The sequence below is a fragment of the Amblyomma mixtum genome, chromosome 2 (assembly GCF_055824585.1).
Source record: "Amblyomma mixtum isolate Tamu chromosome 2, ASM5582458v1, whole genome shotgun sequence".
NCBI lineage: Eukaryota > Metazoa > Arthropoda > Arachnida > Ixodida > Ixodidae > Amblyomma > Amblyomma mixtum.
In genome coordinates, this window is record NC_143013.1 from 165,054,503 (window position 1) to 165,081,448 (window position 26,946).

General features: G+C 50.1%; 1 protein-coding gene and 1 pseudogene across 1 annotated transcript in view; one reads left to right on the forward strand and one right to left on the reverse strand.

Moving 5' to 3' along the window:
• The window catches only part of LOC149361470 (uncharacterized), a 441,205-nt gene that overhangs the window by 315,331 nt on the left and 98,928 nt on the right, over window positions 1-26,946 (forward strand). The window lies entirely within an intron of this gene.
• LOC149361474 (uncharacterized) lies at window positions 1,400-11,410 on the reverse strand (annotated as a pseudogene).

Sequence of the window (26,946 nt, forward strand, 5' to 3'; positions counted from 1 at the left end):
GACGTCATGACTGTCGCCGTCTTGAAGTCACCTACTCCCCTGGCTCCCTTGTGTTACTCTGGGTCCATTCCCGCCGTGTGGGCCTTTGTGAAAAACTGCTTCCCCGACATACAGGCCCTTATCGGTTTGGTTTGGTTTGGTTTATTGGGGTTTAACGTCCCAAAGCGACTGAGGCTATGAGAGACGCCGTAGTGAAGGGGTCCGGAAATTTCGACCACCTGGGGTTCTTTAACGTGCACTGACATCGCACAGCACACGGGCCTCTAGAATTTCGCCTTCAAGAAATTCAGCCGCCGCGGCCGGGATGGAACCCGCGTCTTTCGGGTCAGCAGCCGAGCGCCGTAACCACTGAGCCACCGCGGCGGGGCGGCCCTTATCGGGTCGTACGTCCGGTGACCGCAGTGACGTACGAGATCACCCCGCCACATCCGCCATCCCCGGCAGCTGCACCCCGCACCGACATCGTCCATGTGTCCCGCCTCAAACCTTACAACTCGCAGTATAGCTGGCCGGTGTAGTGCGCACCGGGATGGTGGTTTTGCCGCGATGGGGGGGGGGGGGGGGGTCATGCTACGGACGCTGGGAGGACGGCGAAGTGGTTTGTAACGAGGACGACACTGAGGTGCGCGCTTGTGTGCTGAGAGACTACTCCAAGCCGGCGGTCCCTTGCGTAGCAGGTTACCTCTGCTGTTTCTACTGCTGCTTCTAGCCGCCACGTATCAATATCATCAAATCACAGCATTCTACAAACTCAGCCGCATGACACTGCCACCACCCCACAGTAGCTTGTCGCCCTCATCCAGCGCCACATGGCGACAATTACAGACAGGCTGTTTTATTTGTCCCCACCGTCTCTGATGCTTTCACCCAACCTTGCCTCCTGTTTGTACCACCTGTGGCGTGCCCTGATCCACACTTTTCCACTACCTTTGGGAATGTCCTTCCCCAAAGGCAGTACCCCACCTTCCCAATCCCACTCATTCTTCTTGGGAGGCTGCTTTACGCACCGCTCAGCCCGCAGGCCAGAAATGGCTGGTGGATCAGGCTTTACGTGAAGCACAAGCCCGTGGACTCCTAGGTCAGTTGTTTCCATCCAGCCAGTTGTTTCCATCCATCCACCTTGCCACCCGGGCAGGTTAGCGCTGACCGTTGTCAGTACTAACGCATGCAGCCCATATCTCTCTCATCACCACGCGTAAGTACCTATTAGCACGATTCAGGTGTCCATTCAACCAGGGAGCCAGTTAGGCGCACTTGCTTTCCTCAAAATGATCGGAGTGCAAAACGTTTTCAACGCCAACGGCAAAGAACACGATGAACGCCGGTGGTGGTGAAAACATTTATTCGGAGAAACAGAGTTTGGGAGCTACACAGCGGCCCCGCCTCATGTTCGGCGTCACTAGTCCGGGACACCGTATCACGAGGCCCCGTCTCTCCCCCGTTTCACCAGTGCCCTTTGGGACTCAAGCGAGGAGCAGTTGAGGAGGGCAGCCTCCCATGCTTCTCGGGAAGGGGTAGGCGAAGGGGGGAGGTGGAGATTTTGAGTACAGGCCCACACCGTGTGGAAGATATCACAGGTCTCTCCACAGTGCGGAGGGAGCTGTGAGCGCGCGGAGCGAAAGGACGTGCAGCGCATCGGCTCCGCCAAATTTTGGCTGCAGCCACGGAATCCCGCCAAGAACCCCATCAAAACAGCCGCGTCTGTCTTTGTGAAGTTGCTAGCTACCTGAGGATACCACCAGCACCCAAATGGGATTATATTTGGACCTTCTAGGGCCGATCATCACTTGCGTATCGTGGCGATGGCGCCAGGCTTGCTGCCTACGCCGGAGCGCGGCCGTGAGTTACCCGCAGCAACATGGTATCCCTAAACGTTCAACGCGGCTACGACCCTGACACCAAGGCCTGGTCCGAGGTTCCGGCAAGTACAACGCCTGATAGCCAGGATTCTGCGCCCATTGAAAACATGCTTTTCCAGCTCCTCGCACGCAGCTCCCGCAAGCGGAACTATATCAAGAAAACGAACGCCACATTGGTAGGACACTCAGCACGGCAAAACGCTGCTGCGCGCGCTGCAGCGCTATATGGGGGGCCTCAATCTAAGATTTGGGCCCGCCATGAAGCACCGCCCAGCGGGAAGAAAGCTGACCACTTCCCGGCCCTCAAGGCAAATGGCACTGCCGGCGCCCGAGCATCAGTGCTCCAAGGCAGCAAACAACAGGTGAGCAGCTGGAATGAGGTCGCCTCCTCCTCCTCCCATCCCCATTCCTTACCACTAACAGTCTCCGCGCTCGACGCGAAATACAAAAAGCAGATCGAAGTGCTCCCGGCAGAGAATGAGCGTTTGCTCAACAAATTTCAAAATTTAGAATCAAAATTGGGGTCCACCGCTCCGAGCCCGCAGAACTCGGACGCAATGGAGAGCGACACGGAGCTCTCGCCTGCCCTCGTGACAGCCATCTCCGCGATGGAAGAGCGCTTAACCTCTAAATTACGATCTATAATCCAGACCGCCATGAACTAGATATTCACCAAGGTCATAACTGCCGTCCTCGCGGTAGTCTGCCTCCCTGCAACAACCCCTGCCTCCTCCGTCGGACGGGGCCCATTAGGGATGTATCCCGTCCTTCAAAACCCAACCGTCTGATCATTGATTCGAACAATGAGGACAGATGCCCCGCTCCTTCCGTCACTGCCCTCTTGATGGTGCAAGTAGCGGGCTCTTTGGCAGCCACTCCTTCCTCCTCCTCCCTAAAATTTTTCAATCATGGCGAGACACCTTAATCAAATGAGTTGCGCCATCTCTAATTCGACCGTGTCAAGTTCAATGACACAGTGGAACTGTAGAGGCTTTGAGGACCGCACTAATCGGGCCAATTTCCACCTCTACCTTGAAACGATCGAGTCGCTATCAGCCGTGGTTGCCCTCTAGGAGCCAGGCCTGCGCGCCACATTTTCAAATTACTCGACGTTCCAACAGGATCCCGCGTTTTGCCTTCTCGTTCATTAAGACTACAAAGCCAACTTAGTGCACCTCGACCTCCAGCTCGAGTATTCTTATGTAATGGTGACGCTCCTACCACTCCGCCGCAGGGCCCACCGTTGCATATACTCAAAGTGTACTGCTCTCCCAAACTTAAGCGAGTGACTTTTCGGACTTCTTTAGCCGCGCTCTAAGAGTAGCGGGTCGTGATCCCCTGCTGATTCTGGGGTACTTTAACGCTCCCAGTCAGCTGTGGGGGTATCGCTAGGAGGAGTCTCGCGGGCGTAAGCTGCCGGAGCTTGCGTCCATGTTGGGTCTCACCCTCGACACGGACCCTGTCCACCCAACTCGGCTGGGAATTTCCGTAACACGGGATATGTGCCCGGACTTCACTCGCAACATACGACACGCAGACTGGTTCAACACTGACGAGAACCTCGGTAGCGACCACTGCTTCCTTAAAACTACACTACGCACATCCCCCCTCAAGCGCCCCAGAAAACAAGCCCATATCCGAGATTGAAAGAAATTCAGGCAAAATTTTGACTCACTTGATAATACCCAATTTCCGAGCACAGCTACCCAGCATGGTCCTAACAGCTGCTGACACACCTTTGCTCGCATGAAACTCAGATCCAGCTCTGAGAGGCGGTCGCGGGCGCGGACACCTCTGCGAAGCCCGCCACAGTCTCGCTCTCCATTGCGGGCGCCAAAAAGACAACAGAAAGCTTAAAGCTCGAATTGCTGAGCTTACCCAGAAAGCGGTAGAGTACGCGGCCCAACTCGCCGAATCCAACTGGGCGGATAAATGCAACGCTTCCGCGCGACAAATGTCCAGCCGCAGCACATGGCGTGTCTTTCGTGCCGTAGTCGATCCAACCGAAACACCCACTGAACCACAAAAGCATTTGCAGCGAGCCATGCACGCTTTTCCCGCAATACGAATGAACTGGCACAAAAACTTCGGGACCAGTATCTGTGTACGCCCCTAGACCCCCTTGGATATGCGTAATCTTATGCAGGCAAACAGAACACGCAGCTAGATCAACCTTTCCAGGTCCTAGATTTCCGGGCGGCTCTCGCCAAAATGAAACGGGGTACTGCGCCAGGAAGGCATAAGGCCACCGTCAAGCTTTTCACAAACCTGCCCGAATTAGCATACAAGTCCCTCCTCGAATACGTCAATGCGATTTGGCGCGAGGACGCCCCTCTGCCAGTCGACTGAAAAACGGCACTGGTCACTTTTATGCCTAAAGCAGGCAAACCAATTGAAAAAGATAACCTCCGCCCCATCTCTCTCACGACCGGTGTGGGCAAACTAATGGAGACGATGATGCGCGATAGGTTTTCTGCTTATCTTGAACACAAACATGTCTTTGCGAGCACCATTTTCGGATTCCGCACACACAGATCCGCACAGAATGTCCTCCTGCAAATCAACCGGGAAGTGCTTGACCATCTTGAATACCCCATAATGACCGGGTAGTGCTCGCCTTCTATCTTAAAGGGGCATTTGACAATGTAACACACGAGATCATACTCACTAACCTAAGCCAGGCGGACTTTCTAATGATTTACCATTTTCAATCATTTCCATTTTGTCTGCTCTTGAAATAATGTGGCTTTTCTGCCCTTGTCCTCCTCAGTGGGTTCTCGGTGTAAAATTGGTGTTAAATTTTACTAATGGAGCTTAACGCTCACAAACCCAACGTACTCTTTCTTCATCGCCGCCGTAACCCGCTGGTGCCCTTCTAGCATACTGACTTCGTTCCCGTGCTGCCAGCAGAATCATACAAATACTTAAGCGTAACCTTGAGTGCTGACCTCTCCTGGAAAACCCATATAACTAACATTATTTCTTCAGCTAAAAAATTCCTTGGTTGTCTAAAACTTCATCTTCGCTGTGTGCCCACGCATGTTAAGTTATTCACTTACGAAGCACTTGCGAAATCGAAATTAGAATACGCATCACCTGCTTGGCACCCACATAAAGCTTATCTGACCAACGCATTAGAAGTTTCGCAAAACCGCGCCGTCAGACTTATTCATTCTTCATACCAATACAGCACGAGTGTTACGTATCTGAAATCGCTTTCAGGCATACAGCCACTCGAGCTGCGCCGCCGCACAGGCAGTCTTTTATTATTTCACAATTTATTTTACAGCCATATACGAACTGCACCCTATATGGTCCCTCCGGCAAGCATTCCTCACCACACTCTCCATCAACTCCAGATTAGCTGTCCTCGTGCAAGCACCGTCACCTTCGCAGCTTATTTTTTTCTCGCACCGCAGCGGACAGGAATAGCCTTCCCGCTGGCATTGCAACAATCATCAGTCCCGCAAACTTCGCGCGCAGAGCATGCAGCTATGTGTCTTCTTCATAACGCATGATTAGTTTATCTCACCTAACGTTGAACCCCCCAAAGCGCGGTGCTTTCCCCGGTGCTCTTCAATCTGGCTATCATGCACCTGCCGGCCCAGCTGAGTGAAGTCGACGGCATGCAGCACATTCTGTATGCCGATGACATTACCCTATGGGCCATGCAGGGCTGCACAGGGGACATTGACACCAGCCTGCAAGCAGCGGCGGTGATAGTAGACCGCTACGCCCGCCGCTGCGGTCTTCAATGTTTCCCACAAAAATCGGAATTTGTGCACCTCCCTCTCAAAAGTGCACAACTAAAATATCTCTTTCTCTTGGGAGTGGTTCCATACGCGAAGGTGATGTGATGCGGGTACTCAGACTCTACATCCACAAACACAGACGGCCAGACACTACATTGGCCAAACGCCATAAGGTGGGCCGCATGGTCCGCCGGGTTTCCAACAAATGCCGGGGGGTTACGAAGTAAGGATGCCTTGCGGCTGGCAAACGCCTTTGTAACCAGTCGAATTCTCTACTCGACTCATTATCTGCACCTACGAACACAGGAGTAGGATGCGCTTCAGGTCATCCTTCGCAAAATTATTAAGCGTGCCCTTGGCCTTCCCGTCACTACTTCAAACAGCCGGCTTATGGCTCTGGGGTGGTGAATACTTTCCGGGAGCTCCGGGAGGCGCACCTTACAAACCGGTACACGCATTTGTCGCTAACGGAGTCGGGTCGCCGCCTTCTTGCTGAACTCCATATCCAACACACCGCTCCCATGGAAGACAGGTTTCATATTCCAGAAGAGTGGAGACGTGCCCTCCACGCGCGACCTCTTCCAGCCACCATGTCACACGAAGACCATAATGGTGGGCGCCTGGTACGACCGGAAGCTCTAGCATTGTGGCAACAAATCAGGTGTATACTACGTGGACGCCTCCAGTCCTCACCATGGGGGATGGGAAAGGGTCGCGGTAGTTCACAACAGCAACATATTTAACGGCCTCACCTTCAGAGCCCGTAGTGTACACAAGCATAAGAGGTCGCGATTGCTCACGGGGCCTCACATTGCAATTCAAAATACATAATCACCGACTCGCTAGGGCCCTGTTGGAATGGCGGCCAAGGCTGCACTCCCTTCGTAACCTTTCGAATCTACCCAAATTACGTACGTGATACGGATCCCGCACACCGTTACATTACATTGAAACCTGGCGGCCAGCCGAAGAATCAGGCGCGATGAACCATGAACAAGAGATGATTTAATGGCCGCTGGGCTAGCGCGAGCGCTCCGTCCCGCGCCACTGCCAGCATCGTCTTCTTCGTAACATTGCAGATGAGTCCCGGTCCACGAAGCACCCGGGCCGTATGGTGCCAGGAGCTGACGGCCGAGGTCCTTTGCACGCAACGGACGGCAGGGGCGGGGGGGAGGGGTGGTGTCTTCACGTGTGAGCCTTGAGTCTTGTGTCGGTCTTGGGTTGGTCTTGGGGCGGTCGGGTCTTTAAGGTCCCTGGCATCAGTGCATCGTGTCCTGTGGTCCAGGCGGGGGACGGGGCTGGGGTTGGCGGCGAGGTAGGTTCAGTTCGGGTGAGCTGGGGCACGGCCGGGCAGAGCGGACCAGGTACTCACGGACGACGTCCACTGCAGGCGGAGGACACCGAAGCTCCGGGACCAGGATGGCGATGAAGGTACCCCAGCGCCTCACACCAAATGTAACGTGGCGGCCAGCCGAAGAATGAGGCGTGACCAACCATTAACAAAAGATGATTTAGTGGCCAGCGCGAGCGCTCTGTCCCACGCAACTGTCACCGTCGTCTTCTTCGTAACACTATGTTCCCCTGCTCATCAGGGGTTGCCAGGAAAAGAGGCAGCAGACGCCGCCACTCGCGCGCTCTTTCACAGGGCTGTTTTATCCTCCCCACCCGATCAAAACCCCGATCTTAATCCAATGTATACCTTCAAAGATGTTACAACCTACTATCGAGACAGTCATCGCCTTTACCCTAGCCCATGTAAAGGCCTGAAGGAGGCCGATGAGCGGCTCCTTCTACGCCTTCTCACCAATACAATTCTGTGCTCGACAGCTTTAAAACATTTTGACACCTCCTTTAACTGCAGCTGCCCGCACTGTAGTGCGGTGTTTTCGGACTCCTATCACATGGTGTGGGCCTGCCCATCCAACCCGGCCATTCCGTCCAACCCCAAACCAACCCTGCAAGACTGGGAGGGGACCCTGCTTAGCTGTCACGACTTATAGCCCAACAAGCGTTAGTCGGGCGAGTCCGGGCGGCGGCCACCGCCACCGGGGTCCCATACTAGGGACCTCCGCCTAGTGTTTCTAAGGATCGATTCCTTACGGGCTGATCCAAACATACCTCCTGTTCCTTCCAAATAAATGTTTTCACCACTACCCCCCACAGTGCGGGCATCGCCCATCCGTGTTAGGATCATAATGTATGGTGATTCCAGGACAGAGTAGAGTACCTGTCTGCAGGCGCCTTAAACTTCGCTCCTCCGTCTTACTAAGCCTTTTTGGAAGGGCCTGGAAGAGGCGGTGGTTGTCGCTATAATGCGTTGTTATTTCCCTGACTCGTAGCAGCGGCTGGTTAGTCTCAAAGCCAGAAGAGCTCGGATGGGGAGCCCGGTGAGTAAGCGCTCCGGCAGCCGCGTCAGCGCCTTCATTACCTCGTAAGCCCAGGTTGCTAGGAGCCCAAATGATTCTTTTCAGTGTTGGAGTGGTGTCAGTCGATCTTAGAATACAGGCAGCTAAGGGAGAGATCTCCCCTGCCAAGTAATGATCACATGCTTTTCGGGAGTCTGTGATGATGATGCTCGAATTGGCGTGGGCGGCAGCAAGCCCTATCGCTACTTCTTCGGCTCGCATTAAATTCGGGGCTCGAAAGGAGAGTCTATCAATGTGCATTTTCTGGTGAACGCCAGCGGCTCTGTAAAATCCCGTGGGCGTTGGCCCTGCTACGTCTACATAGTTTACGCCGGGTTGGTAGCCGTGTTGTCTCTCAAGAGCCCGAGCCTGCGTTTGTTGTCTGTTTTCGTGCTTGTCTGTGTCCATGTTACGGGGGAGCGGGGAGATCCAGAGAATGTGGCACCACAGTTCTGGGATACGCTCTGCCTCCTGTGGAGTGCAGTCATGTTGGATGTGTAAGCGGTTTAGCAGGCGGCGCCCAGGTGCCGTCTGCATGAGCTGCCTGTATTGGTTCACGAGGTGCGCCTCCCGCAGCTCCTGGTAGGAGTTTAGCACCCGTAATGCCTCGATTTCGGTATTAGAGGTAGCCACCGGGAGATCCGGCGCTCGCTTAGTTGCCTTGCGGTTGATGGCGTCTATTCGCGCATGGTCTTGCTTAGTAGTGCGGAGTTATATCACGGCGTAAAGTATCCGGCTAGTCACGAAGGCATAGACGAGCCGAAGCGCGTCCCTGACCCGCAGACCGCCCCACTTGCTGGAAAGGCGGCGGATCATGTGCCCTACCATTTCGCCTACTCTCTTGAGTTGGACAATAGTGGAGTCCGGTTTGAGTCTGTGATGAATGAAAAGGCCCAGAATACGGGGCTCCTCAGCTCTCTAACTGGACCTCGTGACAAAATGTGTACTGCTGTCCTATCGTTTGGGTTCGCTCAGACATGCAGAAGCTCTGATTTCGCTGGAGCACATTGGAGCTCACAGTGAATAGCATACGCATCGACTATGGAAGCGGCCAAATGAAGGCGGTCTTCCATGTCCTCAAGCCTCCCTTCGGTCGCCCAGACCACCACTCCTTCGCAAGACGTCTTGTTCCAGTCGAGTGAGGGAGACGCATTGCTCTGAAGTTGCCAAGTGATTCCGCGCCAATCGGTTCGGGAAAGTGGCAGTGGGTTGTCCAGAAGGCTTTCGCCAAGCATAGGTTAGAATTTCCAGTGTCTTCGGTGATTTAGAGCGCAGGTCCTTGGCTCCCGTTTCTGAGTTTCACTGCGTCGCCGAAGCCGTTGCCGTTGTCCGTTGTAGCCAGCAGTAGACACCTTAGTCGCGGTTTAAGCTGCGAAACCAATGGAGCAGCAGTTTGGAAAGGAAAGGTAAGCGCATACCTGCCCTCTTGGAACATGGATGGATGGACGGATGGAAAACTTTATTAAGCAAGTGAGTTTGGACCGTACAAGGTCTCAGGGCCACCGCACAGCCCTCACATTACGCGCATGTGTCCAGGCCACGTAGGGCCATGGCACTGACACCCCGGTTCACACAGCGAAGTTGCGCGTCCGGGTCCTGCGACGCAAGGAGGGCCTCCCATTCCTTCCATGTACCGATGGCGGGCTGTCCCTGCGGGGGAGGATCGGCAGGGCAGCCGAAGAGGATGTGGTCCAGGGTGGCGTGCGGTTCTCCGCAGAGAGTGCACTCTGGGGAAACATGGCGGAAGTAGGAGAGACGCTGAGGGGTAGGAAGAGTTCGGGTCTGGAGCCGCCTCCAGAGGATTTGTTGGGGGTGGGATAGGCGGGGGTGGGGATAGAGTCGACGGGCAAGGCGTGCTTGTTGAGTTAGTTCTGAGAACGTGTGTGCCCGCTCCCTCGAGAAATCCCGGCTGGGGTCGCCATTTGCCCGGCAAATAAGTCCTCGGGCTATGTTATCGGCGGCCTCATTTCCGGGATTGCCAGAGTGAGCCGGCACCCACACGAGCTCAATACGCCTATCGGGATTTAGGGTGCACATTCTCAATATCTGCCACGCGGGGGGATGGACGCGTCCGCGGGCGAAGTTAAGAATGGCTGTTTTGGAATCGCTTAGTATATAAGCCGCATTGGTTTGGGCAATGGCTATTGCTATAGCTGCTTCCTCTGCTTCTTCCGGGGTACAAGGTGGGTCTATGAAATGGGTAAATGGGGGGGCTGCTGGATGGTAAGCCACAGCCACTGAACGGTCTGGACCACACGCGGCGTCCACCCAGCGCACATCCTCTGAAGTGCCATATTCTTTATGGAGAGCTTTGGCTCGCGCGACTCGGCCGGATTGATGGTATTCAGGGTGGACATTCTTAGGAAGGGGTTTCAGGATAAGCGCGGTGTGTATGGCTCGAGGGAGACAGATGAAGTCTGTCGTGTGTGCCGGTATGCGAATTCCCAGAGAATCCAGTATATATCCTCCAGTTTCCGTGCCAGCCAGACGAAGGTACTGTGTGTAGCGATGTGCATCTATAAGTTCTTGTATAGTGTTGTGCATTCCTAATTTGAAGAGTCTGTCCGTGCTAGTGCTCTTTGGTAGGTTTAGCGCTGCTTTGGTAGCCATGCGGATAAGAGCATTGATCTTGTCTTTATCCGAACAGGAGAGGTTCAGGTAAGGAGTGGCGTAAAGAATGCGGCTAAGCACAAAGGCATGCAGCACCTTGAGATTGTCGGCTTCGCCTAGGCCGGTTCGTGAATGTGAAACCCTTCTAAGAAGATGGATGACGGAGTAAGTGGACTGTTTTAGTGCTTTCAGCTTAAGGTTGTTTTTCTCCGTGTCCTGTAAATGCAGGCCAAGGATGCGGAGGGTAGGTGTTTGCGGTATGGGAGTGTCATGCTGGTAGATCGTGATGGGGGAGGTAGGGACGCGCCGCGGGCGGATTATTAGGAGTGCTGACTTTGTGGGGGAGCATTCAAGCCCAATGTTTGCCGCGTGAGTAGCGATAGTTGTAGCGGCTTCCTGAAGGGTCGATTCTATGTCGCCATCCGAGCCGTATGTGGTCCAAACCGTTATATCATCCGCGTAAAGTGTGTGTCCTAAGTGCGGGATGCGGCTGAGAGCCTTGGCCAGGGGGATGAGGATGAGGTTGAAGAGGAAGGGAGATAACACCGCCCCTTGCGGGGTACCAATGTTACCAAGCGTGAAGGGGGGGGTCTGTATATCATCTATATGCAGTGAGGCTGTGCGACCGTTTAAGAAGGCCCGGATATAGTTGTAGGTCTTAGGCCCCAACTGCAGCTCTTGGATGCCCTGCAGGATGGCGCTGTGCGTAACTTTGTCGAATGCTTTGGTGAGGTCGACTGCCAGGATTGCTCTGGTGTGATGTAACATGTCATTGAGGATAGCGTGTGAATTATTCTCCCGTGCTTCCATTCAGCAGGTAGCCCCCCATTTCCCAGCACTCATTGAAGTAGTCGGTGAGAAGGGAAATTGAACGGTCATCGAGATTTCTGAGCATGACATTTGTGATTTGGTCCTCCCCAGGGGTTGAGTCTTGGAACAGTGGACACAATCGTGATTTAAGCTAGGAGGTGGTAGTGGGAGATGCGGTGGTGGTGAAAACTTTTAATCACTGAAAGACAGTTTGGGAGCCACAGTGGCCCGCTACATGGTCGGCGTCCCTAGTCCGGGACACCGCATGACAATGCCCCGTCTCTAGCCCGTTTCTCCAGAGCCCTTTGGGACTCAAGCGAGGAACACTTGAGGAGGGCAGTCTCCGATGCCTCTCTGGAAGGGGTAGGGGAATGGGGGAGGTGGGGATTTTGAGGACATGCCCACACCATGTGGAAGATATCACAGGTCTCCCCACAGTGTGGGCATCGCCATCCGTGTTAGGATCGTAATGTTTTATTATTTCAGGACAGAGCAGAGCACCTGTCTGCAGGCGCCTTAAAGTTCGCTCCTCCGTCTTACTCAGCCCTGTTGCAGGGGCCGGGAAATGGCGGCGGTTGTCGCTATAATGTGTTAATATTTCCCTGAATCGCAGCAGCGGCTGGTTAGTCTCCGAGCCAGAAGAGCTGGGATGGGGAGCCCTGTGAGTAAGTGCTCGGGAAGCCGCGTCAGCGGCCTCATTATCTTGTAAGCCCTGGTGGCCAGGAGTGGGAGATGTGCGCTGCATTCGCTGGCACTGACAATGTTGGGTCATTTTAAGGAAAGGAAATTCCCATAACTGGCTTCCTTCGTCTGTGGACGCCTGAATCGCGCTGACAGGTACGTGAGGGGATGAGAGAGAGAGATTTGGGCTCCAGGCATTGACATCTTTGTGACAGAAACGCTGCGCTGAAGCCATAGGCCGACGGCGTTTATAGCTCCTGTTCAACATAGCTATGAACGCCGACGGCTTATGGCTTTAGCGCCGCGTTTCTGTCACAACGATGTGAATGCCTGCAGCCCAGATCTCTGTCTCTCTCATCACTCCACGTACCTATAAGCGCGATTCAGGCCTCCACTAACTAAGGGAGGGAGTTATGCGAACTTCCTTTCCTTAAGATGACTCAACGTTGTCAGTGCCAGCGCATGCAGCGCACACTGTCACTACTACCTCCTTTAAAGCACGATTGTGTCCACTGTTCCAAGATGGCAGTGATGCGCCTTTCCTTTGCTTCCGAAGCTCGTGCTCCATTGGTTTCGCAGCTTAAATCGCGACTAAGGTATTCACTGCTGGATACAACGAATAACGGCGACGGCAACGGCTACGGTTGCGCCGCGAAACTCAGAAACAGGAGCCAAAGAGCTCCGCTCTAAAATACCGAAGACACTTCGGAAATTGTGAAGTGTGCTTTGCGAAAGCTTTGTTGTCAACCCATTGCCGCTTTCCCGAACCGCTTGGCGCGGAATCACTGGGTCACTTCGGAGCCGTGCGTCTCACTCAGTGGACTGCAGCGAGACGCTGTTGTTCTTGTAGAGTATGCGCCATTTTGCTAAGGGCTCTCATAGACTCAACCACGACAAAATCCGAAACTCGTAAGACGACCCAAAGGATCGCGCACCACTTCCAAGGCACTGACGAGGAACTACTACAGAACATCAAACAGCGTTATATCGGCAATGCAACACACGCCGACAGCAGCTTGGCATACACGGGCAAAGCGAATCCCGCTCTGGACGAACCCCTTACCATACAAGAAGTCAGACACGCTGTGATGTCCGCCACAAAGAACACAACACCAGGGAGGGATGGCATCACTAATGCCATGGTAAGAAATTTGGATGACAATTCAATCAAAAGATTCACAGAATTCGTCAATAAACACTGGGAACAGGGGACCCTCCCGGACGACTGGCGACATGCGGAAATAGTAATGATTCCGAAGTCCGGAAAGACTCCAAACCTGGAAAATCTTAGACCAATTTCCTTAACATCATGCTTGGGAAAAGTGTACGAGAGAGTTGTGCATCACAGGTTGCAGACCCACCTTGAGGACAACGAACTCATGCCGCACACTATGTTTGGATTTCGAAAATACCTATCGACACAAGACGTTCTCCTGCAGATCAAGGAGGAGGTGCTTACTACCGTTCCAAAATATGGAGAAAACATCTTGCTCGCTCTCGATCTTAAAGCGGCCTTCGACAACGTCAGTCATAGGGCTGTGCTGGAGGGGCTTAGCAAACTGGGTTGTGGGCAGAGAATATTCAACTATGTGAAAGCCTTTCTGACTAACCGAACCGCTACCATTGGAATAGGAGGCATCAGGACTGACACCTTCAAAACCCCGAAAAAGGAACACCGGAAGGCTCTGTGTTGTCACCTATGCTTTTTAATATTGCAATGATTGGTTTAGCAAGGGCGCTTGAAGAAATTGAAGGAATCAGGCATGCCATCTACGCAGATGATGTCACAATCTGGGTGACAAGGGGATCCTTAGGAGAAAAACAAGAGCTTCTTCAGCGAGCAGCAGACACGTTCAACGCATACGCCCGACACTGTGGACTCGCATGCTCCCCTGAAAAATCCGAGGTGCTCAGAGTCTACAGACAAGGGTATGATCTGCAAAACTCCATAGATATCTACATAGGGGAAACGAAGGTTCCGGAAGTATCGAAAGTTAAGATCCTCGGCATGTGGATCCAAAGCAACCGTCGTATTGATCACACGGTCAGACAGCTAGCAAATACCACAGCACAGATCACCAGGATGATTGCAAGAATTTCCAACAGAAGAAGAGGTATGAAGGAGGAAGACACATGTAGGCTAGTACAGGCCCTCGTGGTCAGTAGGATCTTATACGGCGTCCCCTACCAAACACCGCTCGAGCAAGAAAAGGAGCAGTTAGAGGCAATTCTTAGAAAAGCATACAAATGCGCTCTCGGACTGCCGGTCAGCATTTCGACGGAGAAATTCCTTAAACTGGGCATAAACAACACAGTACAAGAACATATCGAGGCCCACCTTCTCGCGCAGAAAACAAGACTGGTACTGTCCGCAACAGGCCGAAACACGCTGCGGTTGCTCGGCATGAGGGACGCTTTGAAAGAAATCAATAGCACAGAGAGCGTTCCAAATGAAATCAGGAGGATCATTGAGATCAGCCCGATTCCTAAAAACATGCATCCCGATATACATAAGGCGAGAAGAAAGGCAAGATCTGAATTCCACGAAAGAAGCTTCGCCGGGGCAAAAGACGTATTATACGTTGACGCAACAACATACAGACACCGATACGGCTCGGTAGCCAGCGTGGTGGATCACCAGCTCAGGGAAATCAACTGCGCTTCGATAAAAACCAACAACATCCTCGAGGCTGAGGAAGCAGCAATTGCACTCGCCATCACCCAGCAGAGTGACGAGCCCCATGCACACATCATTACAGACCCGCAAGAGGCGTGCAGAAGATACAGCAGTGGACGCATATCCACTGCAGCCATTCACATACTCAAGGCGAGGACGATCACTTTTACGAGTTGCTTCATCACGTGGACACCAGGCCATGAGGCTGTCAAAGGGAACCAATGTGCGGACGCCAATGCCCGAGGATACGCCAACCGGGAAGCGCACCGAAGGGGAACTGGACGCAGTCACTAGACGGTATGGAGCCATCTTAGAACACCAACGAGCCCTCCGTAGGGCCTACCCTCCTCCCCACAAAGACCTTAGTAGAGAGCAGTCGGTTGCCTGGAGACAACTGCAGACTAATACATACCCCAATCTGAGTTTACTCAGCAAAATTTATCCTTCCACATATGCCAACAAATGCCCGCTATGCGGTGAACACCCAACGCTTTACCACGTTACATGGGCCTGTCAGAAAATGCAGGCAGTGCCGATAAACAACACACCAACACCGGAGCAGTGGGAGGCTGCGCTGTCCAGCTCGAAGCCTGAAGAGCAGCTCAAGCTGATCGGCAGGGCTTGCAAGACTGCAAAGGCCGCTGGGGCCCTGGACTGAGGGCTCCACCTACTCTTCGATAAAGAACACTTGTTGTACAATAAAGTTTTTCATTTTTCATTCATTCATTCACACCGCAAATAAGCAGGGGAAGGGGGTACATTTATCCTTTTGCAGCGCAGCAATTAAGCGCCCGTTTCTGGGTGTAGCGCGTCCCCGCGACGAGGTATTGAAGGGAAACAATAAATAAACAAAGAAATACAAATAAACATTGACACGAACTGATCAGGTACGCTGGCCGCTGCACAGGAGCACTGCGCTATCGCTGCAGCCGATCACTCCTTGTGTTAAACTGCAGTACACTCTCGCGCTGCACACTGCACATCGCCCTCTTCTTCAAATAACGCTACTATCGAAATAATAGTGTCGCCAGACGCGCCTATGACACAAAAAGCAAAACACTGAGACTACTGAGCCTGAGACATCGACAGAGTTGAGCTAAACTTTCTCATTAGGGAGAATCGTAAACGCCCCTATAATTTATTTCACGGCTATAAGCTCTATATGGTTCAGTGACTCCCCGTTTCCCTGAGTACAGGGGCTTAACTCGTTCAAATGGGTTTCATGTAATAGAGATGGTGGCTGGATGGAGTGGCTAGTCTACGCCTTGTAGTCACGGTCTCTACTGGATGGTCGCATGACCAGGTATCTCGATATTTGGTTTTTACAGCCACGATGCCGCTGACGGACGCTAAATTTTTAAGGAATAATTAGTAGCCCTCATTTCTTTCGCAGTTCAGGGCACCAATATGGTTCCGATTTTTTTAGGGGGTACCGGAACATCGCAAAGGAAAGAAGCACCTCCGATTCCTAGTGCTCTTCTTTGGCGGAGGCTAACGCTTCTTTTTGTTTGCAGATTAGATGCGAAAGCTGTCATAATAAACCACATAAATGCTAAGGCCTTCTTCATAATGCTTAAAAAAGTAAATTGGAATCATTCCTGGGCAGAAACATACATAGAAACAAGAAAAAATATCAAACAGACAAAGAGCTGAAGTGAACATGACCCTAATTAAAATCATCAACAGACATGCAGATTGGGCTGTGTTTACTTCGGTCTCACTGCTTTTATTATTCGCGGGCCTCGATGAAGGCTTCCCTTGAATTATAATTTCAAGGGAGATTTCGCATTATACATACATTATTACATTGTCAAAAGGGAGCACAATGCTTTAGCTTCAGAGGAGGTTATACCTATAGGAAACGCTAAAATTGAACCTGGAGACCGATTAAAAAAATTGATAGACACTCAGTATCATTATGTGCTGTGAATGCAGAAGTTTCTCTCGTTCATCATGAACTCTACTGCGCCGTACATTAAGAGCCTTTTACCTAAAGGTTCTTACAATAAAGCCCTTTAGATTAATGCCATTATCAGTGGTATTGTCACCAAGTACCCTCTTCATATTTTGATAGCATCTTTTATCATTTCAGAACAATCCCTAACTACTCCTGTCTCATGTAATGTCTTGTTTCATTGCCTATGCTTAGCCATTAATACCTTATGCTACACAGTTGAGGCTATGTGAAACGCTGAACACATCATGCTGTTTTGGGGGTCACTATTTGGTTTCAGAAAGCTTAAAGCTGTGCAAAAGACGAGGACATAGGCAGCGAGGAACACACAAGACACCACAGGCGAAGACTGCCAACTTATTATCCTTGAAAAATACAAAACTGTCTATATCAAGCGGAACCCAAGTAGCTGACCGCCTCGTGACTCGCACAAGCACAGATAAAACTGAGGTGCGATCACAGCCGTGTAACACTGCTGCACGCTAAAGAACAACATAAAAACTTGAGCAAAGTGCACCCTGCCCTATATACAAACAACAGTAACAATACGAGAGGATGAGAGAGATGAAAGGAAGGAAAATGTTCTTCAATAATTAACCAAAGTCAGGGTGCATTGACAGGAATGCATATGTCCTTCGACGATTAAGCGGGGTAAGGGGAAAAAGTAGGGAATAAAAGCTAATGTTCAACTATAGTAAAGGTGCAAGTGCCGACGTGAAAAACGTGAAATGCAAAAGAGGAGAAACTAGGATGAAAAAGGCAGGATGGGCGCGATTGCGGGCGTAAAAAGCCATGAAATAAAATATTAAAAGACAGCCTAAAACTCGTGAGCAGTTTCATCCCTGGAAGACCGAGCACTGTGAGAAAAGACATTGTTTTACAAGTACTCTCGAGAGAAGCAATTTCGTCTGGTGAAAGGAAACCAGAGAGGGTGCTAACGCATTTGTTACAGGATTTTCTTATCTACAACACTACCAACATTTCCAATTCTATCTTGTCCCTCCACGTCAATACAATGGTCATGTTTTCGAAGAGCGGTTTGCAGGGAATCTTTCTCTTTCCCTCACTTTTATCCTCGGAGCCTTTAAACTTTTGGGCTCAGTGACCTCCTGCATTTTCATTCACAGTCCAGTTCTGTTCGCGTGCCCTTTCTGTGATACGCCTATCGTTTTGAGCGATATAGACCCTGTGAAAGGTCCGGGAAATTGCATACACAGCCCCCGAAAAGCACTCTGGGAATTTCTTCTTGTGCTTGATGGAACACTGTGGCCTATCCTGCTTTGTTTGTGTCAATAAGGCGCACAGTTTGCAAAGCCTACACAGAGCCAAGAAGTCGACCTTTACGACGTAACGTCTAGCCACTGTTTGATTTTATGTGAGACACATTGAATGTAGGGAACAGCCTGCAGTTTGTCTATTTTGGCGGTATTTTGCTGTTTCATACAACGTTTCATTTTTTGCAGCAGACTTTTTCACACATTGCTAATTAAGAGATTTGGGCATTCAACTGAACAGAAGCGCTGCACTTGCTGATTGAAGCTTTGTTCCATTGTATGCTCTTAGAATTTTTCGAGAGCAGAATTGCAAGCTATGGTTGTATTAGCGCGCTTAACAAGCTTAGAATGCGCCCTTTGAAATGGCAGGGGGTTCTTTTTCGACTCGGAGTTGTAATGCCAACAATAATGCTTCGGGGCGCAATCACGTTTTATGTGCATGAACTGTAGGCTGTTATAAGTGGCAACATATGGGTGAAGGTGAGGCCCCTTGAAGTAATTGCAAATATATATAGAACGTTAGTGACGGTATCACCGAAGTTATATGTTGTCGACAGGTGAGTTATATATGATCAGATAGTCACCTACGCAGCGAAACACACAGAACCTTCTGGCAAGAAAGTCATTGCTCAAAACAGTCATCACATGCTCATCACAGAGCAGCAAAGCTACCAGGTTCACACAAAAAATTCCTGTAACTTGCTTGGATTCCAACTCCAGGTCAGGGAAGAACCCACTGCCGTTAAACCGCACATTTCAAGCTTGTGAAACGCGCTAATATAACCACAGCTTGCAAGTCCGTTCTCGAAAAGTCCTTCGGGCATCAAATAGAATACAGCTGCTATCTGCAAGTGCAGCGCTTCTGTTTGGCTGGATACGCTCCTTTGTTAATTACCGGTGTGTAGGAAAGCTTGCTAGAAAAATTGAAACGTTGTGAAAAACAGAAAAAGACCTTAAAGAAAGAAAAACTCCAGGCTGTTTCCCACATTCACCGTGTCTCACATAAAATCCTGGCTTGACGTTACAGGGCAAAGAGGTCGTCTTCTCGGTTCTGCTTAAGCTCAGAACAGTGTGCGCCTTTGTGACAAAAATTACAGTAAGCCAAAGTGCTCCAACGAGCGCGAGAAGAAATTCCCAGAGTGCATTTAAGGTGTTGTGTTAGCAATTCCCCTGACCTGCCACACGGTCTATATTGGACAAACCGATAGATGTACCAACGAAAGGGCACGTGAACACAACTGGATTATGAACAAAAGAATGCAGGAGGTCGCTCAGCCCAACACTGCAAAGGGTTCAAGTATAAAGGTGCGGCATAGAGAAAAATTCTCTCCAAATCGCTTTTTGAACGCATTACCTTTCTGTTGAGGTTGAGGGACCAGATAGAAAGGGTAATCGAGGAAGTGGAACACTATATAGAATCCAGCAACAACTGTGTCAGCTTCCTCTCTGTTTCGCTTCTACCGGAAGAAATGGCTTTTTGGAGGACTTCAGCCAAAACCTTTTTTTATGCACTGTCCAGTCTTACAAGGATGAAACTCTTCACTAGTTACAGGCTGAGTTTCAATATTTTTACCATAGTGTTTCGTGCTCACACTAGCGCACATTGTTCATTTTTCACGGCAGTTTTTTTATTCTTGCAATTCACGTTTTTGACTTCGCGAGTTTCACCTTTACTTTGATTGACCATTGGTTTTTTAGCCTTTTCCTCTTGTTGCCCGCTACTTTTCATTGCGCCTGCATGTTTTTATTTCCTCAGTTTTTGCCTTTACACCGGGTATTTGTTGAATGAGATTTGCCTTCTTTTCATCTCTGTCGATACAGTCTTTCAAGATAGAAATAAGAGTCTTTCAATCAATCTCCGTCATGCTCACTTATTGTTTTTCTTATTTTGCATGAAGCGCAGCGTGCATTTGGCTCAAGTTTTCATTTCGTTCTTTAGTACCTCGCAGTGTTACATGGGGTGTCAGGTGTGTTTTCACCGGAATTTTATCTTTACATGTGCGCGTGACAAGGCGGTAAAGTGCTTTGGTTTCACTTGCTGTAAACTGCGTTGTATTTGCCATCAAAAAAGAGTTGGCAGTCGGCGGCCGTATCTCCTCCTCGACTCTTCAAGCGCGGACTGTCGTCGTTTTGCTTGCGTGATGGTGTCCTCTACAAAAAGAATTACGGCCCAACGGACACTGTCTATCTGCTTGCAGTACCTACAGCGCTTCGTGACGAAGTTTTGCGTGCGTGCCACGACGACCTTTCTTCGGGCCACCTCGGGTTTTCCCGCACGTTGCCGCGCATACGTCACAAGTACTACTGGCCCAGGCTTGCTGCGCTTGTCCAACGCTACGTACGAACATGTCGTGAGTGCCAGCGCCGGAAGACGCCGCCGACTAAACCAGCCGGGCTCCTGCAGCCTATTGATCCCCCGCGCCTCCCATTTCAACAGGTTGGCATGGACTTACTCGGTCCATTTCCGGCGTCTTCCATGGGTAACCGGTGCATTGCTGTTGCCACTGACTATCTTAGCCGCTACTGTGAGACCAAGGCCCTTCCCCGTGGTACCGCAGCCAAAGTCGCAGATTTCTTCATTCACAACATTGTGCTTCGTCACGGAGCCCCTACAGTCGTATTAACTGACGGGAACCGCGTTTACGTCGGCATTAACGGGCGAGGTACTTCGTCTTAGTGGCACCAGCCATCGAAAGACTACAGCCTACCATCCGAAAACAAACGGACTGACTGAGCGGCTAAACAAGACAATCGCCGATATGATGTCGACGATGACCATGGGAACTGGGACCGGATACTACCTTACATCACGTTCGCGTACAACACTGCGCTACACGAAACGACACGCTTCACTCCGTTCCATTTGGTGCACGGTCGCGAAGCCCTGACCATGCTGGACGCCATGCTCCTTCCGGACCCTGTTCCTTCTTCTGTCGTGGCCGCTGACCAATTTGTTCGTGACGCCGAAGCCGCTCGCCATGTGGCCCGGCAACGAATCCGGCGCCAACAACGACGCGACGCCAAGCGTTTCAAACCCCGCCGCAGGGAGGTGATTTACACCCCCGGTGACCAAGTCTGGGTGTGGAGCCCGATCCGTTTGCGAGGGCGCTCTTAGAAGCTTCTTCGCCGTTACTTTGGTCCCTACCAGGTGTTACGCCGCCTCAGCGCGGTGACCTACGAAGTGCTTCCTCAAGGAACTGTCCGGTCCTCTCGACAACCGACGTCCGAAGTAGTCCACGTGGCCAGCATGAAGCCGTATTACTCCCGTTAGCCCCCTCTTCACTTAGACACTCGCGCCGTTAACTCTCCGCCCTCCCTCTATTCTTGTTTTTTTTTCCCCGCCTGTGCGGCATCGAGCCGATGCCTCTTGGAAGGGAGGGGGCAATGCCACACTGTTGACACTCTGCAGGCGCCACCTGGTGGCCGAAACTTGGCTCCCAGCGCGTGGCGGAGCGTCCGTCGTCTTCGTCTAGCTTGTGCTCGGCGGTTCGGAGCCTCATCTGAGAATACGGCTGTGCTTCCCGCTTCCTGGTGACAATATTTATTCAAACCTAGGTGGACAGTATTTCTCAGAACACAGGCACAGGATAAGAAACTTGTAAATCGGCTTAGATTCGAGAATTTATAAATTGATAAAATGATTTATGGAAACTGGAAAAATGACATGCAGGCAGTGCAACCACACATTCCAATAGAAGAAAGCACTGTAGCCAAAGGAAGCGCAGAAGACTGACCACCACTTTGATCACATACTGAATCTTGCCACACTGACCTGTACCTTGTGAAATGCCACTACTGCAAGCAGGAGGGGCCGTAGTGGACCCTGTCAAATAGAAGCAGGTTGCAGGGAATCTTTCTCTTTCCCTCACTTTTATCCTCGGAGCCTTTAAACTTTTGGGCTCAGTGACCGCCTGCATTTTCATTCACAGTCCAGTTCTGTTCGCGTGCCCTTTCTGTGATACGCCTATCGTTTTGAGCAATATAGACCCTGTGAAAGGTCCGGGAAATTGCATACACAGCCCCCGAAAAGCACTCTGGGAATTTCTTCTTGTGCTTGATGGAACACTGTGGCCTATCCTGCTTTGTTTGTGTCAACAAGGCGCACAGTTTGCAAAGCCTACACAGAGCCAAGAAGTCGACCTTTACGACGTAACGTCTAGCCACTGTTTGATTTTATGTGAGACACATTGAATGTAGGGAACAGCCTGCAGTTTGTCTATTTTGGCGGTCTTTTGCTGTTTCATACAACGTTTCATTTTTTGCAGCAGACTTTTTCACACATTGCTAATTAAGAGATTTGGGTATTCACCTGAACAGAAGCGCTGCACTTGCTGATTGAAGCTTTGTTCCATTTTATGCTCTTAGAATTTTTCGAGAGTAGAATTGCAAGCTATGGTTGTATTAGCGCGCTTAACAAGCTTAGAATGCGCCCTTTGAAATGGCAAGGGGTTCTTTTTCGACTCGGAGTTGTAATGCCAACAATAATGCTTCGAGGCGCAATCACGTTTTATGTGCATGAACTGTAGGCTGTTATCAGTGGCAACATATGGGTAAAGGTGAGGCCCCTGGAAGTAATTGCAAATATATATAGAACGTTAGTGACGGTATCACCGAAATTATATGTTGTCGACATGTGAGTTATATATGATCAGATAGTCACCTACGCAGCGAAACACACAGAACCTTCTGGCAAGAAAGTCATTGCTCAAAACAGTCATCACATGCTCATCACAGAGCAGCAAAGCTACCAGGTTCACACAAAAAATTCCTGTAACTTGCTTGGATTCCAACTCCAGGTCAGGGAAGAACCCACTGCCGTTAAACCGCACATTTCAAGCTTGTGAAACGCTCTAATATAACCACAGCTTGCAAGTCCGTTCTCGAAAAGTCCTTCGGGCATAAAATAGAATATAGGTGCTATCTGCAAGTGCAGCGCTTCTGTTTGGCTGGATACGCTCCTTTGTTAATTACCGGTGTGTAGGAAAGCTTGCTAGAAAAATTGAAACGTTGTGAAAAACAGAAAAATACCTTAAAGAAAGAAAAACTCCAGGCTGTTTCCCACATTCACCGTGTCTCACATAAAATCCTGGCTAGACGTTACAGGGCAAAGAGGTCGTCTTCTCGGCTCCGCTTAAGCTCAGAACAGTGTGCGCCTTTGTGACACAAATTACAGTAAGCCAAAGTGCTCCAACGAGCGCGAGAAGAAATTCCCAGAGTGCATTTAAGGTGTTGTGTTAGCAATTCCCCTGACCTGCCACACGGTCTATATTGGACAAACCGATAGATGTACCAACGAAAGGGCACGTGAACACAACTGGATTATGAACAAAAGAATGCAGGAGGTCGCTCAGCCCAACACTGCAAAGGGTTCAAGTATAAAGGTGCGGCATAGAGAAAAATTCTCTCCAAATCGCTTTTTGAACGCATTACCTTTCTGTTGAGGTTGAGGGACCAGATAGAAGGGGTAATCGTGGAAGTGGCACACTTAAGAGAATCCAGCAAGAACTATGTCAGCATCCTCTCTGTTTCGCTTCTACCGGAAGAAGCGGCTTTTTGGAAGACTTCATGTAAAACCTTTTTTTGTGCACTGTCCAGTCTTTCAAGGATAAAAATCTTCACTAGTTACAGGGTGTTTCAATATTTTTACCATAGTGTTTCGTGCTCACACTAGCGCACATTGTTCATTTCTCACGCTAGTTTTTCTATTTTTGCAATTCACGTTTTTAACTTCGTCACTTTCACCTTTACTTTGATTTACCATTGGTTTTTTAACCTTTTCCTCTTGTTGCCCGCTGCTTTTCATTGCGCTTGCATGTTTTTATTGCCTCAATTTTTGCCTCTACACCGGGTTGTTGTTGAATGACAATTGCCTTCTTTTCATCTCTGTCGATGTAGTCTTTAAAGATGGAAATAAAAGTCTTTCAATCAATCTCCGTCATGCTCACTTATTGTTTTTTTCTATTTTGCATGAAGCGCAGCGTGCATTTCGCTCAAGTTTTCATTTCTTTCTTTAGTACCTCGCAGTGGTACATGGTCAGTCAGCTGTGTTTTCACCGGAATTTTATCTGTACATGTGCGCGTGACAAGGCGGTAAAGTGCTTGGCTTTCTTTTGCTGTAAACTGTGTTGTATTTGTCATCAATAAAGAGTTGGCAGTCTGCGCCCGTGGTGTTTTGCATATTTCTCGCTGCCTATGGCCTCGTCTTTTGCGACGTTTAGCCTTTCTTGAGCTGTGAACCAACTAGCTGTGAAAAACGTCCTACTAAAGTTCTTTTTGTTCGACATTGCGTTTCGCTGCTGATGAGTCATGTAAGGCCTTCGCAGTACTAACGCCTATTTTTAGGCTAGAAATTGCCTTCCGCAAGGCGACACACTGTAATGCTAACAAGAACGCAGTGTCATCCTTCCTACAGACAAAGAATGACGTGTGAGATGCGCGCTGACAGAATTCTTGTTGCAACAGGGCGCGTCCTGAAAGCTACCCGAAAGCTACCCGCTACGCGCTACCCGCATTACAATCAATTGCCTTCATGTTTCGCTCTTGACAAAGACGTACTGATCGCGGCCCGTGGGATCAACACACAACTCCAAGCCGACAACTCAGACTCAAGGCGCAGCAAGTGATCAGGCTCTTCATCTTTCGCAATTATTGGCGTGTCTTTCGGTCGCGTATCTTTCAGCCGCGTGTCTTTCGATGACCGGTACAAGAAGTAGAAGTGCCTGTATAGCTTGCGATGTATGACGTTTAACTTACGGCTTGTAAGATTTTATGCTTTGAGGCTTCCGAGACCGAGCTCTTTGCTTGATCCCCTGCTCGCGTTCGGAGAATGTGGTATGTAGCTGCGCCGCACAATTTGGTCTGCCTAAGAGGTTCGTGATGTGTTAGATGAGCGATGGGCAGGAACTTTAAATGTTCGTCAATTAGTGACGTAGTGTTTTATTTATTGGGTTAGAACAACAAGGGGAGCAGTTCGCATGTACATTTTGTTATTTAGTGAGCAGTTCTGCTGTGCACGAATTCGTTCCGCACGAGCGAATTAATATTATATTTGAACGGGATAAGCCCAAAAGAAAATTATGACGACAAATACCAAGAACAAAAAAAACACTGTCGAAGGAGGAGAGCAGCTGCGTGATCAACACTGTACACTTCACATATCTGTGTGCTAAGCTACCCACACTGACGCACTCAACGACGCAAGCACACAAATTAAAGCGCGACAGCGGTAAGGGCCCCGTGTCGCAGAAAAGCCGGTGTCGGGGGCGTTCGCCTATGAGCGAGAAATCCTGTAAGCATTAATAAATAAAATCGAGTAGCAAATTGGCCCAGTTGAGCAATCGAACCAGGGCCTCCGGAGTGCGCGACGAGCATGCCAACCACTCTGCTACACCAGCTTTTTTTTATTTATTACCTGGCTTTGGCACATCAAATTTTACCAATAACACTTAAGAAAAACACACACAAAACGCTATGTACATGCGACACTGTCGTGGCCAGTCAACACGAGTCTGGCTTCGTCAGATTAAAATTCGTGTAAGATACACAACTGCTCTTGTCTTGAGATCCTCTCGGGAGGCTCCGCAGCGGCTTTCTGGATGGCAAGAAACCAGCCCATTCTTTCCAGAAAGAAAATTCGGGCAGGTCGTGCAGCTGTATCACAATGATAGCCTGCCATTCTTAAGCGCCATATGCAGTGGAGGCCCAAGAGCGTTATGAGATCAAATTATACCCTAACTCGTTATCAGTGCCTATTTAACGAATTCCCTGCGCGTCAAGTGGTAGCTATTTCTTTATTGTCCTTTGTAACAAATACCAAAAGAAAACCCCTTCCCGGCAATGAAAAAAAGTGGTCTATTGTTTTCAGCTGTTAACAAATTAGGGAACTCGTCCCACACGATAAAAAAAAATCCTTTCCATCTCAAAACTTTTTAATTGGTAGCGTCCTGGTGTGTAAGTTAAAAAAAAACAGGAGTTTACTTCTGGTAGCACCTGCATTTTCTTCACCCTTTATAAAACATTACTTCCCGGGCCTCCACAGTACGAGGCCCTGTACATGGGTTCTGGGAAAACATTATCACAAAGATCACGATACAACTTTTTCTTGCAGTTTTGTACAAATAAAGGAACCTGACGCTTGCGGCAATCTTTTTGTAGTAACCGAAAATTCCATCCGAGAGCTCTTCTGTAGATACAACAAACTCCGGCAGCAATCGCCGCAGCCCCAATTGGAACACGGTGCGCAAGAACGGGTCTGCGACGTCGTGAAAAAGAAAAAAATTGTGCACCAGCCGCCCCTGTCCCAGCCCCCCGTCTTTTACCCGCCGGAACAGGTTCGTTCTGCTGCAGCGTTCTCTTTTGGAAGCTCATATGAAGACGGCAAAAATCCTGTGTAGCTTCTGAATGTTCCCACGACAGCAGCGCAAAACCTGGCTTACGTACCAGAGCTTGCTAATAAAAAAACGTTGCAGACTGTCTCCCTGGCAAAAATTGAGAGCTTGGTGCCTTTCCATTTCCCAGCTTTGTCAGTGCGTGCTTTGTTAGCCCTTTCCAATACTCCTCGCTTTCGCGATAAGCATCGAGCGGAACGCAGAAATCCTTGCCCGTGGTCGTCGACCATGGTACGTTGGCGAAATGGCCCTCGTAGGATGGCCCCCGTCCATGCCAGAGACCAAGGCAGTTAGACCAATTGACCCCGCTGCCGGTAATTTCGTTGAAGTCGCGTACACACCCGACAGCCTCGCTTATGCTGCCCTGATCAAATGTGAAAAATGCAACGTCATCTTCTTAAGCTAGCAGCTCAACTTCCGCTGCTTGCAACCCAAAGCCATAATACTGTTGTTTTCTATTAGTTTCATGCACAGCGTTTCGATATAAATACAAAGAAAAGAGAGAGCTGAGCGGGCAGCCCCGAAGCACCAAATGCT